The following is a 6,000-nucleotide window of genomic DNA, read 5'->3' as shown; positions in this document are numbered from 1 at the left end:
CTTCGCCACAATCACCGTCCGAACACCATTAACTCTCCCTTGGTGCTCGCCGACACCGGAGCTTGCTATAGCAGGCACGGGCACGACGCGGCCAAGCATACAGTGCGCCTGTGCCACTGTGCTTGTCGCCACCCACGCCCATGTGCTTGTCTCCGTCCTCCCACAGTGGCCCCGTGAGTAGCGTCACCTTCTCCCCCTCTCACTGATGTCATTCATTGTTGTGCGCCATGTCTAGAAGCTCTTTGGCAGAGCCGATCCCCCCCCCCCTCCTCGCCCGCCTATAAATATGGCCCTTCCCAGCCTCTTCAAGCATCACCACACACTCACCCAGCCTCCACAAGCCCGTAGCTAAGCTGCAGCCCGGCCGGGCAGCCCTCTGGTCGCCGCCCCGACCCGAGCTCACCGGCGATCCCCGCAACTCCTCCTCCTCACTACGGTGCCTCTCGAGCTCCATCCACTCATCAGGCGACCCTCTGGTGGTTCACTGGTGCCGTCCGACCTTGTTGGAGCCCCTGGTGCAGCCCTACATCGCCGTCGTCTTCAACTCCGGCGAGCTCCGCTTTCTGCAGCCACTGGAGAAGCTCGTTCCGACCCCGTCCGACCACCTCTAGCCAAACCACAGGTACAGGTAGGTGCGCCTCAACCCCCTCTCTCTTTCTATCCCTCTGGATCTAGCTGCCGATCACTCCTCGCTGGAGAACGCATCAGCGAAGCGCCGCCATCTCTGTTTCTCTTTCTCTCTCTCCCCCGACCTGACACGTGGGGCCTACTGTCAGCCTCACTGATCACACCCGAAGTGGTACGAGTGGTGATGTATTCCTGGAATACGCCATCGACGTCACCCCCCGGTCTTTTCTTTTTATTCAAATTTAATCAAATTTTGACCAGAAACTTTGACCACCTGTAACTTTTTAACCATAAGTCCAAATGAGTTAATTCTTTTTGCATTGTGTTCTTATTGAAAAGATCTAGTAGCACACCAAAAATGAGAATTTCCTCTGCTGTCTAGATTTTTTTGGTGATTTTCAAAAGTGTTCTTGATATTTCCTTTTTGTGATTTTAATTGTTTTCAGAGGGAGAATCTTGTCTTGAGGAAAACCAGGAGGAGTGTGAACCTCCTCTGAACTAAGGCAAGCCACACCAACATTTTCATAGTGTCATTACAATATTTATGATTTTCCAACTTGAAAATGAGTTATTTCATGCATATAATTATTTAATGAATAATGCTTATGTTAGTTATTTTGTCATGAGTAAAATGCTTAGTCTACAGAAGTGAGTACCTTGACTAGTGTGAGCTAGCATGAGTAGTTTCACTATGTGATTTTTGCTATGGTTATGTTATGACTAGTATCAGTATTATTTTCTTATGTGATGGCTTGGTTTCATATGTTAATGCTATGAATAAAAAAGATGAGTGTTAATAACCAGTGAAAAAGAATTAGTAAATTTAGTGATGACTTGTGCAAGTAGAACTTTTGATGATGTTCATATGTTTATTCTAAGTGATATGTGATGCATGTCGAATGGTTGCATGGTCATGGCATATGGTGACTCGAGTATTTTCATTTCAAGTTAAACCTGATGTTAACTGAACTTGAACATAAAGTTGATCGAGTCATGGTGCCATTGAATCAAGTTTTTTCCAGTGCAACCACATTTGCCTTTATGGGAAGGCCTTTATTTGGTCTGTTGTCATGCCTCTGGTCGGTGCCTCCAATGAGGGAAGGTTATGGGCGTGCGGTACCCTGTCCCGGTAAGCAGACATAACCTTGTGTGCCCGTTCATTGTTATGGTACCTTGTCCCCATTTAGGACCATTTAAGTTTTGCCACGACGGTGGCCGTTGATGCCTTTGGTAGGCACGGGGCCACCCATGACTTAGCCCAGTGGGGAGTTAGTCGGAGCGGCCGGGAGAGTGTCATGGCAATGGGAGGGTTCTGTCAGGATGTCGTTGGTCCACCCGAATGGGGGTACGAGGCCATGGGTTCCGTGATGTGGGTCCAGTGTACTACCTCTGCAGAGTGTATTTAAATCTATTGATAACCGCGTCCTCGGTTAAGGACACAACTCATGAGTAAGTCACACCATGGATCAACATTAATAAGTAATCTTGCACACTAAGTTATATGTTTGGCACTGGTTAAGTAATGAGATAGGTGAGACTATTTGTTGTGGAAACCAAAGTGTTGGTTTCGTTTGTCATCCGTGAATGATCACCGTTTGGTTACGAGGTAACCCGTTGGTAAGAGAGTCCGAGGGACTCGGTGCACAAGTTTGTTTGCACTGCATCAGTAGTATGTTTTTATCTGCATTCAACTTGATTAAATGTCATGATATTGTTTGTTATTATGTTTATGCTTGTTGTGAGATTGCAAGTACATTCAATGTACTGACCTGGCGTGTTATGCCTGCTTTCAGGAAAGTCTAACTGGATCGGAGTGTTGCCATGTCTAGATCGTGTCCACATCGGTGTCCCTATGCTATGGAGTCCTGCTTCATCGTCGTCCCGCTGCCGCGTAGTTGTCGTGATCGAGGCCCCTTTATGTTCACTAAATAATATACATATTATTCAGTTGCACCATGTGTGCTGCTGGCCTTGCTACTTGATGTAATATCGCACTATGTTTTCGCTAGCATCAATAAGGCGGTTGTTTTCTGTACCAAGATGTTGTGTGTTGCTAGAAGACTTGATCTTTGGGCTGACAATGCAAGGTAAACCGGTTGCTCTGAGCCGGGGTGTCACAATGCTTGGTATCAGAGCCACGTTGAATGTAGGACACGCTAGACCACTGACACGTTAGTTGAACGTTAGCTAGCGTGCTAATTGAGTGCTGATAGTGTTTGCATTTGGTTGCTGCATTGCATGCTCTTGGTTTATTATTATTTCTAACTGACTAATGGTTGTGAGTGTAGATGGCTCCAGTATCGTATTTGTGCCAGTTGGAGCTGTTGCCATAAACTTTGCCACATCTTCTTTAGAATGTATGGCATCGACTTTACCCTCACGGTGACGACCCAGCATATCGGGTGTACCGGGAGCGTCTAGCCGACTCAGTGTACGAGTATCACGCCGTGGTTACTCTGTGCATCAGTTCTTCATCAGGCTCTTACACTCGTACCTCTTAGAGCGGTTTTGCTTCCACCGCCGCTCAGGCCATTCAGTTTGTTGCGTTTGAGGTCCTCGTTGAGCTACGCTATACTAAGGTTCGTATGCAAACTCACTCAGGTTTTCGCTACTATCCATCCTTGCACGACGATGGTCATGGCCGTTTTCCTATCATTGATTCGGTGTTCGATAGTGATACTAGCCACCTTTCTCGATACATCACTGCTAGTTATCTTCTGATTCACGAGCTGGCTTGAGACTTGACTCGTGCTCGCATTGCTTTAGTAGCCGCTAGGTCCTATCCCACTCCCCTTTCTATGGGATTTACTCCTTATATTGTGCCGGGTTCTAGCTCGCCCGTTTCCCTGGTTACTCTTCCGAGTAGCTCAGGCACCTCGACTGTGACTCCTCACAGTGCGCCTGCTGAGTGGGCGTCTCTTCTCGCTACCCCCGCAACCCCCATGCTCCCATCTCATCCCGCACCTACCCTTGAGGGAAAGCCTATTGGAAATATGCCCTAGAGGCAATAATAAATTGGTTATTATTATTATATTTCCTTGTTCATGATAATCGTTTATTATCCATGCTATAATTGTATTGATAGGAAACTCAGATACATGTGTGGGTACATAGACAACACCATGTCCCTAGTAAGCCTCTAATTGACTAGCTCGTTGATCAACAGATGGTCACGGTTTCCTGACCATGGACATTGGATGTCGTTGATAACGGGATCACATCATTAGGAGAATGATGTGATGGACAAGACCCAATCCTAAGCCTAGCACAAAGATCGTAGTTCGTATGCTAAAGCTTTTCTAATGTCAAGTATCATTTCCTTAGACCATGAGATTGTGCAACTCCCGGATACCGTAGGAATGCTTTGGGTGTACCAAACGTCACAACGTAACTGGGTGGCTATAAAGGTGCACTACAGGTATCTCCGAAAGTGTCTGTTGGGTTGGCACGAATCGAGACTGGGATTTGTCACTCCGTGTAAACGGAGAGGTATCTCTGGGCCCACTCGGTAGGACATCATCATAATGTGCACAATGTGATCAAAGGGTTGATCACGGGATGATGTGTTACGGAACGAGTAAAGAGACTTGCCGGTAACGAGATTGAACAAGGTATCGGTATACCGACGATCGAATCTCGGGCAAGTACTATACCGCTAGACAAAGGGAATTGTATACGGATCGATTGAGTCCTTGACATCGTGGTTCATCCGATGAGATCATCGTGGAACATGTGGGAGCCAACATGGGTATCCAGATCCCGCTGTTGGTTATTGACCGGAGAACGTCTTGGTCATGTCTGCATGGTTCCCGAACCCGTAGGGTCTACACACTTAAGGTTCGATGATGCTAGGGTTATAAAGGAAGTTTGTATGTGGTTACCGAATGTTGTTCGGAGTCCCGGATGAGATCCTGGACGTCACGAGGAGTTCCGGAATGGTCCGGAGGTAAAGATTTATATATGGGAAGTCCTGTTTTGGTCACCGGAAAAGTTTCGGGTTTTATCGGTAACGTACCGGGACCACCGGGAGGGTCCCGGGGGTCCACCAAGTGGGGAAACCAACCCCGGAGGGCTGCATGGGCCAAGTGTGGGAGGGGACCAGCCCCAGGTGGGCTGGTGCGCCCCCCACAAGGGGCCCAAGGCGCAGGAAGAGTGGGAAAGAGGGCAAACCCTAGGGCAGATGGGCCTTAAGGCCCACCCTGGGTGCGCCTCCCCCTTCTCCCCATCTGGCCGCCACCCAGATGGCATTTGGGGCTGCCGCCACCCCTGGGGAGGGAACCCTAGAGGGGGCGCAGCCCCCTCCGCTCCCCCTATAAATAGTTGAGTTGTGGGGGCTGCCCAAGACATGAGTTTCTTCCTCTATTAGCGCAGCCCTACCTCTCTTACCCCTCCTCTCCCGCGGTGCTTGGCAAAGCCCTGCAGGATTGCCACGCTCCTCCATCACCACCACGCCGTTGTGCTGCTGCTGGACGGAGTCTTCCTCAACCTCTCCCTCTCTCCTTGCTGGATCAAGGCATGGGAGACGTCACCGGGCTGTACGTGTGTTGAACGCGGAGGTGCCGTCCGTTCGGCACTAGGATCTCCGGTGATTTGGCTCATGACGAGTATGACTCCTTCAACCCCGTTCTCTTGAACGCTTCCGCTTAGCGATCTACAAGGGTATGTAGATTCACTCTCCTTCCCCTCGATGCTAGTTTCTCCATAGATAGATCTTGGTGACTCGTAGGAAAATTTTGAATTTCTGCTACGTTCCCCAACAGTGGCATCATGAGCTAGGTCTATTGCATAGATTCTTTGCACGAGTAGAACACAAAGTAGTTGTGGGCGTTGATTTTGTTCAATATGCTTACCGTTACTAGTCCAATCTTGTTTCGACGGTATTGTGGGATGAAGCGGCCCGGACCGACCTTACACGTACTCTTACGTGAGACAGGTTCCACCGACTAACATGCACTTGGTGCATAAGGTGGCTAGCGGGTGCCAGTCTCTCCCACTTTAGTCGAAACGGATTCGATGAAAAGGGTCCTTGTGAAGGGTAAATAGCAATTGGCATATCACGTTGTGGTTTTGCGTAGGTAAGAAACGTTCTTGCTAGAAACCCATAGCAGCCACGTAAAACATGCAAACAACAATTAGAGGACGTCTAACTTGTTTTTGCAGGGTATGCTGTGTGATGTGATATGGCCAAGAAGAATGTGATGAATGATATGTGATGTATGAGATTGATCATGTTCTTGTAATAGGAATCACGACTTGCATGTCGATGAGTATGACAACCGGCAGGAGCCATAGGAGTTGTCTTTATTTATTGTATGACCTGCGTGTCATTAAACAACGCCATGTAATTACTTTACTTTATTGCTAACCGGTAGC

Source organism: Triticum dicoccoides, chromosome 7B (assembly GCF_002162155.2).
Source record: "Triticum dicoccoides isolate Atlit2015 ecotype Zavitan chromosome 7B, WEW_v2.0, whole genome shotgun sequence".
Classification (NCBI taxonomy): domain Eukaryota; kingdom Viridiplantae; phylum Streptophyta; class Magnoliopsida; order Poales; family Poaceae; genus Triticum; species Triticum dicoccoides.
This window is presented reverse-complemented; position numbering follows the sequence as displayed.